Genomic DNA, 12261 nt, shown 5'->3' on the forward strand with positions numbered 1-12261 from the left:
CCTAATTGTGCAGGACAATATACAGACACGTATGACTATAGGCTAGGCTACGTTGTCTTGGCAAAAAGACCTTTTGCGGTTAAATATTTGTAAAATTAAAAAAATAAATATCACAAATATTGTTTTAACACAATGAAGAACAAAGAATGCGATTTGCTATTTGAATATTTACTATTACATTATTATTATTATTATTATTATTATTTTACCCTAAAGTAGCCCACGTTGCATCCATTCTATTCTAGGGTGGCCCATTGCTGCCACATACATATTATTTTTTCCCCTCAAGTATGTCGCCCCAGCGTACAGCCTAGTTCACACTACATGATTTTAAGCCCGATTTGCAAATCGTTGAGTCACCGACAAGTCAGGGTGTTATCGCGTTCAAATCGCGGGCGATTAGCGGACGATTAACGCTCGCCAATCTGTTAGTATGAAAGAGCCAACAGCGCATCAAAGACAGCTCGCAGACACCTCGCAGACAGGTCACCGAGCTCAGAAAAATATCTAGCATGCTAGATATCCAGAGCTGTCGCGCGACTCAATCTCAGTGATGTCATGAGCTAGAGCCAATCAGAGCAAGGTATGGGTTGAGGTCACCGGGTAAATACGCGAAATGCGCGATTTTCGAACAAACACAAGAACGCAATGGACTCAAGATGTAGATCAAAATTGAATCGAACTGTGGCAGGAGCATGAATCCCAGATAGCAAATTGGCCTTGGGCCGGATCTGGCTTAATTTCGGCTGAGATTTTGGCCCACATACCGCATGGAATTACGGGCCAAGGTTGGCCCAAGTGCTGTTTGCCGTAAGTCAACCAGATCAAAGCCGTGAGCAAACCAAAACTCGCCCATAGCTTTGCAGTGTACCCAGATATTATCCAGAACTGGGCCAAAACAACGCCGTACTCCCCATATGTCAGCCAGACAAAAGCCAAACTGCCACCACCTTTAGGCCAGAACTCAGCCACATCTTATCCAGAAGCTGCAGAAAACAGCCATAACTGGGCCAATATTATACCAGAGTCCCCAAAACTGAACCAGAAATTATTCCTGTGTAAAACAAGGTATAATAAAAAAATGACACTACAGAAATGCAAAGAACAATATTTTATTGAGAAGGGAAGAAAATCTCAGCCAGATAAAAGGATAAACAACAAAATACAAGCCAATACTAGAGTAAGACAAAACAAAATATAACTATAATTCACATTATAAGAATAATAAAAAGACAGCAATAAATTAAAATGTTACAAAAATGTGTATGTGGCATTCTTAAATAATGAGATACAAAAATTAACAAAAATATGTTGGCCGAGAGATCTCAAAGTCCTGCAACAGAAGAAAACATGCAAACAAGAAAAACACCAGCAAGTCAAGACATCAGTTTCACAACACACATGCTGCAAATACAATGCAAACAATAAATAATAATAAAAATAAAACAATGAACACCATTGTCGAGTAGATTATTTGTGGGTCGGACATTTGGAGAGCATTTATGTATTTGGTTGTGTTTTAGCACATGTGATAAAGATGTTCTTATTTTACAGGGTTTTTTTTCTGTTTGCATCCATTTTCTTCTGTTGCAGAATGTTGAGACCTCTCAGCCACCGTACTAAAAAGCAACAGAAACCAAGCAATACATTAAATTCATACAAACAGTAAAGCAAAAGTGTAAATGTGTCATGCATGCCACACCACCACTGCTATGACATGCTATAGTATCCTTACACTAACAGTGAATATATGATGAAAAATACTAAATGAAATCTTACATCTTATTAAAAATACTAAATGAAATCTTACATCTTATTAATCGGTCATCACTTGAGAGGCTTTTTCTCTGTGGTCTGGGTGTTTCATGATGCCATGGTGACTGTATTGCCTGTCTGTGAGACTGTAAAGTTAAATCCTGTTGCCTGCGATGTTCTGTGAGGTCTTGTGAACTTCTCTACTTGCCATGGCTGCAGTAGCCTCCTCATCGGGGTCATTTTCATCCATTAGTCGCCTGTTTCATCTTTAGGAAAGGTACATTTTTTTAATGATTACTAAATTTGATTAAGAAAGTGTGGTATGGTCATGTAAAGACTATTCAGTGACAAATTCCCTTTTTGCAATTCAAAAAGAAATGTGCATTATAATGTGTTAAACTGCACAAATATATAAGGACCTGTAAGAAAGGTCTATGTTACTGAATTAACGTTAAAAAATAATCAATCTTACTTTATTTTCCGTTTTGGTGGCCTCAGAAAGATCAGCTGTTGTTCAGCAAGAAGCAGCTTCCGATGTTCTTCACTATAATGTTAATTTTCAATGAAAAACAGAATTCAAACATCAATTCTATTTCCTCTCCAACATAAAAACAAATAAAATCCAACCACACAAACCCCCCAAAAATCGTATGTAGTAATGCGCTATAGATTAAAATCCACGTGTTAAGATAGTGAAAAACTATAAACTTACCTTGATCATGTATTAAAACTTCAAAAGATAAAACCAACACAGCGTGATTGTCGAAGTTAGAACAACTAACTTAGTTATTTGAATTTCACCGCGACTGCGTTGAGTTGCTGAATAGCTGCTACGCAACTTCCGGATCCTCTGGTAGGCGGGATGGTGTCACTGGGTGCATTCTGGGAAAAGTAGTCTTTTTGCAAAGCGGATTTAACACTGTACATGTAAATCAACTACAATTTCCATGATGCATTGCAAACCAGATTGTATCAGCAGCCACAGACGTCGCATCGACTGCCGCGTGGTTTGCTCACACTGCTCTAAAAACACGCAAGTTTCCCGGAGATTTTTAAAAACAGAACCACGTTTTATTTAACCGATTTCAATGGTTTACGTGGAGAACATAAATGTTTCTTCTCCAAATACTTACAATAGGCTATGTATAGGCTATTTTATGGAGATTATATAATTTTTTTATTGAGGAATTGTGAAAACTCAAAGCATGGGTGGTTTTTGCTTCAAAAAATCATAGTTTAACCATGGGTTTTTGTAGTACATCTGTAGGCTACCTAATAAATTCCCCAAAAAGTGAATTTGTGTGTGTGTGTGTGTGTGTGTGTGTGTGTGTGTGTGTGTGTGTGTGTGTGTGTGTGTGTGTGTGTGTGTGTGTGTGTGTGTGTGTGTGTGTGTGGCATATTGATTACCATTTGGATAACCACAAAGTACTCTTTCAGTTCCATTCAATCTTTTGTCTATGCTGCAGACTGAACCATTTGTCTTCAGTCATTTTGCAAACATCTTTTTTTTTCCATTCTGCAATCTGCACATTATCACCTCCTTAACCCCCCCATTAAAATAATCTTGCCAATAGAATAATCAAGGCTTCTTTCCTTAAAACCTGCCTACTTATGTGTAAAAGAGAACTATTTGCATACATATCTATATGTATTTTTAACTAGGTCTATAACAAACTTATTTCATTTTATTATTTTTAACAAAATTAACCCTATTTATGAGGTTGCATTATAATTATGTCTAAAATATGAACCAATTTAACACCACATCTTACACGGCTATTTTACAGTAGCACTTTCATGAGGTCTGTTATTTGCTCAGCCAACCAAAACCCAACCAGATCTCAGCCAAAAATTTCCTTATTCTGGCAGACCGAACTCAAGCCAAAGCTTAGCCAAACAGATACAATTTGATTTGTTTCTTTTGGTTAGCCAGACTCCAGCCAGAGCTTAGCCTAGTACTGTTTGACACAAGAGTGTGAAAAAAACAGTGCCAGAATTAAGCCAGAAGTGCCGAATATAAGCCAGACTCGGCCCAGACTTTGTTGCTATCTGGGATGCCTTTATGACGTTGGACATGAGATGTACCACAACCGCATCCAGAAAGAGAAAAGGTGGACAGAAATCACAAACGCCCTCAAACAGTGAGCAAAATGTTATTGGAAATGTACATTAAATCTTACTGTAATTCTGTTTGTTGTGATATATTATATTGTGAAGTCAGAGGATATTCAGTTCAAGGATTTAATTATCATATTTAGTTTGAAACAGAGAATTAAAACAAAAGAATAAGTGGGGGTGCATAACTGAGAATTAATGAATAATGCATTTTCTTTATTAATTCTAGACTTCACCGTTGAGGACATTAAGATCAGGGCCGTATCCCTGCGAACGCTTGTAGATGAGATTGAATCGTTGGGTGACAGAGTTGTTTTCAAATCCTGTAGTGCGTCAGCTCCAGTTGCGGATCAATCATGATGTGTCGTTTGGTGTGAACGGCTCAACAACTTGAACACTCCTGATTTCACAGAGAGCAAGTCATGTAGTGTGAACTGCACAGTTCAGCCCGATGTTTTGAAATCATGTAGTGTGAACTAGGCTGTAGAAGCTCGGTGCTCGGTGCGCCGACGATCCACTGTTTTGTTTTGCGACGAGATTTTTTTTTCCAGGAATACTATCATGGTGGATCAACAGTTTGAAGAAAATATTATTGAGAAAGTTAATTAAAGTGAGTATGCATTTTTGTTAAGGCCAGATCAACAACGCAAGTTAAGTGGGCCTAGTACAAGCGCTCGCGTCTGTGTTCAAGTATTTGCATAAAGTAGCTATTTCTTTGACCAAACGATGACAGCATTTTTATCCGATACGTGGGAATGTTTGCATGGGTGTTAGTGACAGCACGTGTGGGTTTACTCATATACATTCTTTTATCCAAAGTCTAGAGGACATTCTCTCCCCTCCCTCACCACCTGCATGACCTTACTCATGTTATCTAACAAACAATACACATATGGATACACATTTCCGCCACCTAAGAAAGAAAATCATGCTTTTGTAGGCCTATCGTGATCGTGACATAAAATGTCAGAATTATGTCATACTGGTTAGAGTTATGAGTTATGACATAAGACTTTCGACTAAGTCTAACGTAATAATTATGACATAAAAAGTTAAATTTTTCGAAATTTCAAAATTAAGAATTAGTCATATGATTGATTATATTTTAAACTTTATCTCATAATTATGAATTAGTATGTCATTTTGACTTTATATATCAAAAATTATGACTTAGTAAGTCAAAAATTCTAATTTCTAGTCAGTTAGGACATAAAACATCAGAATGGTCTCAGTATGTTATATAAACTTTTCATACTTTAGCCTTAATAATATCATAATTATGATTTAATATGTCATTAGTAGCCTATGTCATATAATATTTGTAACTTTTTGTCATAATCATTACATTAAAAGTCAATCATGACATAAAAAGTGAAAATTATGACATTTTTAACTTTATAATCACATTATGACTTTAGTATGTCAAATGTGACACAATCAATTATGACAAATTCAATCTCATAATAATGATGTTTATCTCATAATTTAAATTTAAATGTCATAATTTCGACATGTGTCATAATTGTGACGTTTTGTCATTCACCAAAGCATGATTTTTTTTGTTGGGATGATGAGGGATCCCAAACAGAATTGGTTTCCAAAGAAAAAAATAATAATTTCAATAGGAAAAGCAGTCTGAAGAAATCTATATACACTACAGTATGTGAAAATCCCCACTGAGTGATTTAAAACACTAGTTTTATAGCTAAGTTTGAGATATCTTTCAGGAAATGAACATGTTTTGAAAGTAAATGTTTTGCAGACAGAACTAAGCTCTCGCTTAACAGCCCAGTCCAAATCATCTATAGCACATCTCTGTGAATAAATATGCAAATTATGTTATTGTGCGATGAGTTTAATTTCCTCTTTGAGAAAAGTAATCGTTCTTACAGCTCCGCCCCCTGCTGTGAAACTTAATTAGTATTTGTACTGCCTGTGCCCACACTGTCACTCAAATTGCACACACAATTATTTATGAAAAAGACTTAAAAGTAGAATGTGAATGTATATGTGTGTGTGTGTGTGTGCTGGGAAAGGGAAATTCATTCCCTTGTCTGCTCGCTCTAACTATGCACAGCAGGTATCAGGCTTTGATATGTCTTATTTGAAAAAAAAAAAACCTAATAATTGTACGTGCAAAACATGCAATTGTCACAATGCGACAATCCATTGACAGTTCGCACTGACTATTTTAAGCCTTAATTCAGCACTCGCTATACATTGTCTATCTGTCAGTGCGCAAACGTCATGAAGCATAGTGTATGTGTGCTCATATGAAGGTTTGGGCATAGATGAGGGCAAAGCAAGAGTAAGTATATATGTGCGTGTTCTGTGAGTTAGTCTGGTTAGCGCAGGGCATTGATGATGTGCTCTGCGGGGGGTAAGCCGCCTCATAAATCTCTGGATTTTTGCTCTTTCATGGAGGGTCTGCAACAGGAATGATAATGAAACATAAGAGAAGGTGTCCCTGTCTATCATACGCACACATGCGCACACACATACTCAAATATCTTGTTTAGACATCTCTCGAATAGCCGAGTAGATATCGTGTTGTGGATGTTCAGGCCAAAGTTGCAAATGTAAAAGTTGCAGTGTGCAAATTTTGCGGTATGCCATAAGCATTTCAATTCAGATACCATGTTGTCTTTATGGCTTATCATATTCTGTTTGGGAGAGTTTATTTTAATAGCAAAAAAATATGTACATATTGAAATATCAGGTTGCTGATGCTTGAAGGGATGGTTCAATTTTGTTGTCATTTTACTGACTTGCCTCTGTAGAACACAAAAGAAGATATTTTGAAGAATATTTTACCCTATTTATATTAATTTTTATGGACAAAATATCTTCATTTGTGTTCAACAAAATATTGAGGTAGGTTTGGAACTTCATGAGGGTGATTAACGATAATATAATTGTCAAACACCCCTAATTAGTTTTGAAAAATGATTATAAGTAATTCGTATTTCAGTGCTGTCCAAGATACATATGTTTGGGATCTCAGACCCCATATTTTTGCTATATCAAAAGAGAAACAATGTAACAGATTACCATTCTAATTTCTAAAAAGTGTATACTTGCTTTGCTTCAAACAGATGGTTAAAGGTTCAATAGCATCTGTCTGATGGCTTTAGATTTAGGTTAGAAGTAAAATTGAATTGCTATTGGATTATTACCATAAAATGGTAACATTATTGATTATTTGAATTTAAACTGCATTACAAGTAAACATATCTGTTGAGCTTAATTTAATTAATACATTGTGTTTGGTTTATTTTGAGTGAATATTTCCCATGGCATGTGTTAGATATATTCTTTGTATATTGGTTTGTTGTCACATCAACATTTGTGGAGAGTGATTACTTGTAGTTCAATAGCCTGAGTGATCACTACACAGTTATCTGATCTCCATATAGATATCTTAAAACACAATCCATATGTAAAACAAAACAGTAGGTCTTGAACCAGTAGAATAAGCTTTGAAGCTGTTTGAAATCATATGCAAGAGGTCACCAATGGGCCTGCTGCAGTATATGTGCCTTTGTAAGCCATACCTATAATATTTTGTACCTCATTTCAAGCTGTATTGCTCATTTAGGCCTTCTGTAGTTTTGCAAATGACCAACAAATGAGATGTTTCTGGCCATGCTATTTTTGGAAAACAGCCTGTTGTCAAAACATATGGCAAAACAGCAAGCCACGGAACTGTGTTGCAGTCCCTGTACCTCATTGCATCCCATTAGTAAATATGTATCTGTATTCTAGGCTAATAAATCCATAGAATCTTATTCCATTTATATATAAAACTAGCCAGTCAGCTTTATGGGTTGCAAAAAAATAAAATAAATAAAAAACATTAAATTAATCAAACATTAAAAACATCAAATTTTAAAATGTAAACTCTCAAATATTAAACTGAAGAATTTTATATAGTTACTGTTGTATTTTGTAAGTTGAATTATATATTGTATGTTTTATTATTTTATTTATATTTGTGTTTTATGAATATATCCTTTGGTTCTAATATGAATCACAAAATGTAATAATCTTTTAACAATCTTGCTTTAAGAATTTGAACAAAATTTCTGGTAACATTGCAATGAATATCATTACAGGCTACGATAAAGGACAAAACATCGATAAATACAAAGCAAACAAGATAGACAAAAAATAGAGACTCAATGGCAAAAAATGAAAACAAAAAGGAAGCTGGAGGTGGACAAAGGCAGGAGCGTCCAGCTGCAGAGAGAAAGAAAACAAGAAAGACTCTTTTGTGAGGAGAGGGTGCGGAGCTTCGCAGAGGTGAGTCAAAGTGACAGCCGAATGAGAGAGCGTCAGACTGGGTCTGTGTGTGCGCGGGGTAAACCCTTTAGTCCTGCGACCCCGCTTTGCACAGGGACCACATGCATTACCCTAATCCACCCGCACTAAAGCTACCGACCAGTTACTCACAAGCCCCATAATGCAAGGCAGCCTTTAGGCACAGGGTCATTAACATGATATTAGGTTCCAGACAGACTAGAGAGTGTGTTTGTGTGTTTGTGTTCATGTTGGTTTAGCCAGTGTGTAAGCTGCACTGGTCCTTTCATTGCTCTCTCAGTCTGAAGAGACCGAATGTGACGGTCTGACTGCATGTAGCGGGGAGATACTTAAAAAAAGAAAGCAGTAAAAGCAATACTGCACTGTAAAAAATTATTTTCATGATTTGTAATCTCAACATTTTTTTTTTCTTTTTGTCAAATCAACTTAGATAATTTATGTAGTTCAGATAACATAATATTTTGAGTTTCTGATGATTAAATCAATCTCCTTCCTTGTATTAACACAATTTTTCCATTTCAATGAACTTAAAATTTTAAGGCGACCAGTTTACTTATTTTTAAGTTAAACCAACAATATTTTTTTTTACAGTTGCATACATATCAATCACACTAAATCTGTTTCTAGCCCTAACAACAGACATTAAGTTACTGTTAATGACTTGCAAATATCAATTAAACAACAGAAAAAGCATAAAATGTATGTTTAGGATGATAAAAGTCTTATTGATTTTACATTATACACCTAATAACTGTTAGTCACCTCAAAACTCTACATGCATTAATGCAGGTGTTTGTGTTCGCATACCTTTGGGTTGTTTAATTCAATTGTAAAGTAATGCGATGTAAAATATAGTGTGTGAAATACTAAGTGTCTTTATGTTTTATGATTGCTGAAGTGGATTCTCCACTATAAGTCCTAAATATGTCTAAGGTATTCTGACATTAATTCTTTCTTTACACAATATATCGTTCTCTGTGTTAAGTGGGTCTGTTTCTGGCTTTTCCAGCTCCAGGCCCACGCTGTGCACAGTTGGGGGGCCTAAAGCTCCAGCAGCCACTTCTTTAGGGAAAGAAAACCAAAATCTTCAGTGTTCCAGCCTCACTTTCTTCTTGCAAAGCCACAGAGGACTGAACATGGACTTGGTCTCCATATTAATTTAGCTTAAATTTTCTTTTTACACCATTTTATGTCTTTCTGGACACAGACTTCCACCCTGGACCAGGAGATTCCAGTTTATCGAGATAATCAACCTGCAAAAAATCCAGCCATTTGACAACTAGCTGGAAAAGATATGTAGTTCTGAGCAGAAGCCAAAAAAAAATGAGGTATGTAAAAGTGAGGGTTATATCCAGCTCTGTATAATAGAAAGCTATTCTAGCAAGATACTGAGTTGCTAATGCTTGAATATTCCCATTCACATTCACTATAGAAGCATAATGATGGCTTGATAAACAGGTTAGGATTTAATGGGAGGTTTGAGGAGATGTGCCATAATTCGATCGATACGGTACCTGAGGTAGAATCCTACAACTTTTAGGAGCTGATCAATATTTGGCTCACCTCTCCAGGAGTGCAGTTAGAGGAGATTTGTGGTCATATATCATTTAAAGTCAGCATATGCTCATATTTTCAGATTCTGCTCTAAAATTGGCTAGTTTTCAAAAGCTTGCCATAGCGGAGAGTCCGGGATGTTTGGTTTGGTGGGAAGCCAATGCTGAAAATGCCATAATAGTTACTGCAGGCCTAGCAGCAACTAAACTAACAACCTATTGGGAACATGTGACTAATGTATATTGAAATTTCTCTCTAAATCTGTGATTGAAAAACAACACACCTTTCTCAGATCATGGAGGAACTGTATAAAATGAACTGATTGTTACTGCATGTCATTATCCTGTTTGCAATATACTCAAAGTGTACATTTCAGTATCTTTGTGCTGCCATTTCACTTTTTTCATTTTAAATATTGTGTAACGTTGCTGTTGTTGGTGCATAACCAGTATCTGCAAAGTTGCACCGCTGAAAGTTCAATGTAAGCAGAGATATCGTCTTTTAAAAACTAGGAAGTGTAAAAACAACTCGATTGGGACTACAGCTGGGTTATGGTACTTCACTAACCTACACATTTGCATCAACCCCTCCCTCCGGAATACGCAAAAAAGGGCATGCGCATATATCTGCGTCTTTGCCGAAGAGGAAGAGTTACAGGGGAGAACTAACTTTAGCCATGCCGTCTAATGTGTGCTATTTTCACCCAGCTGTCAGGTCTTCTGTGTTCGGGCTTCCCATGGACGCTATACTTCGTCAACAATGGATGCAATTTATGTTTGATTATGTTCCTGAAAATGACGATCGTAATCTAGCTCTCTGTGCTGCGCATTTACGGAAGACAGCTTCCAGAATCTCCACGAATTCAACACCGGATTCAACAACAAACTGTTACTAAAACATGAAGCAGTTCCAACTTTAAAACCAGATGCAGCAGTTGTTGGGCCACAACCTGTAAGTAGGCGAAGACTTCATCATTTTAAATGTAATTGCATGTATAATTCCAGACGTAGCCTTGTGTTTTATTTATTTTTTTCAAATGTCAGCGCTGGCTTTATAGCCACTATAGGCTACTAGTTATGCTATTTTGTGTCCACGACAAACGCGTACAAACATTTTGGACCTGAATTTTGTATAAGTACTAATGTTTTAAACGTATTTTTCATATATGCTTTATGACGTTATTTTCGATTTGATCAAGAACGTAAACTAATGCCGACTCTGTTTGAGTATAACGTTAGTAGCCAGTCAGTTGCTATTGTTGCCAATCAGATGCTATTGTGTAAAACAAACGTGTATAAAGTTAAAAAAAAATGTAGCAAATTATCATTCAGAAACGTTTAGTAAGAGCAGTGTGTGGTGAGGTTCTGCTTGACTCTCTTTATCGCCGCTTTCTCGGTCTGATTCTGCCTCAAACTGCAGTATCGACCATAGTATCGTCACCTTTATTTACATGGTTTGACCTTTGGCATGCACGTTTTGCCCATAAAGGTAATGGGCGTTAAGCTTCCGGACAACGTGAGCGACAGTTTAGCCAATCACAACACACCGGCCCAAACTAACCAATCTGAGCCCACTACGTGTTTCTGAGGGAGTGTTTTCATAGAATCAGGAAGTCAACCGCTTGTTCATGGGACAGAGGAGAGCGCGGCTGACAATAAAGGTGAAATTTATGAAAATTAAGACTTTAAAAAAAAAGAAAAACCACGAATACATGGTATATTGCACCCCATAAGCACAATCATGCAAAGAAAAAAAGCAGTCAACCCCCCCTTTAACTCGAGCGAAGGCTTGAAATGGGCTGTATTGCTTAGGATGATTATAAGGCTTTAGTAGATGAGGTGAGAAGTGCAAACTGTTATTAGATGAAAGACAATTTATAATCCCTTGTATCCATCCAGAAGGAACGTAAGAACACTGGTATTAGACAGATTCACATGAAACGCATGCCTAAAATGGAGCTCTACGGGTATTAAACTGTAAATTGTCGCATATCATTTTCAGAACAATATGTCTTTATTAGTGTTATGTAATCAATTTTAACATAACTGATTACTATATTGATGTAATCTGCTTCTTAACTGATCAAATCAAAATGTGTTGTTCTATGGAAGAAAATGCCTTAAAACATGTTTAAAACCCCTTTACCCTTTAGGGTTTTATAACAATATTTTGTAGTAATTTTACACTGTTAAATGCTAAATAGAAAATTTACAGCAATATAACTTGAATAATCATCTGTCATCCCTTATGAGATTACCGTGGTCTGTAATTATAAATGTAAAAAGCCTGATGAAAGCACAATCAATTTGAACATTTAGGAGTATACTGCATATTTACTGTTTGAAATATACAACAATTTTTTATATACATTTTTCTGTCTCATTTTATTTGTCTGTTTAAAATTGTGCATTGTTCTATTGCTAATTTTTTTATGAGATAAAACCTGAACATTGTTAAGGCATGTACAGAAGTGTGTTATAATATTTAAATGATTTAATTAAATGGAATATATTGCTT

The 12261-nt window shown here is 36.1% G+C and overlaps 1 long non-coding RNA gene across 1 annotated transcript; it reads right to left on the reverse strand.

Annotated features, from left to right (window-relative positions):
• Positions 1–1096: 1096 nt before the first annotated feature.
• On the reverse strand, positions 1097–2983 carry LOC120461951 (uncharacterized). Its single transcript, XR_016147383.1, has 4 exons — positions 2468–2983; positions 2228–2299; positions 1811–2021; positions 1097–1619 (listed from the first exon to the last, which is right to left on the reverse strand). It is a non-coding gene; the product is annotated as an uncharacterized LOC120461951 (long non-coding RNA).
• Between the last annotated feature and the right edge of the window lie 9278 nt (positions 2984–12261).

The sequence above is a fragment of the Pimephales promelas genome, chromosome 18 (genome assembly GCF_988280905.1).
Source record: "Pimephales promelas chromosome 18, fPimPro1.hap1.1, whole genome shotgun sequence".
NCBI classification, from domain to species: Eukaryota; Metazoa; Chordata; class Actinopteri; order Cypriniformes; family Leuciscidae; genus Pimephales; species Pimephales promelas.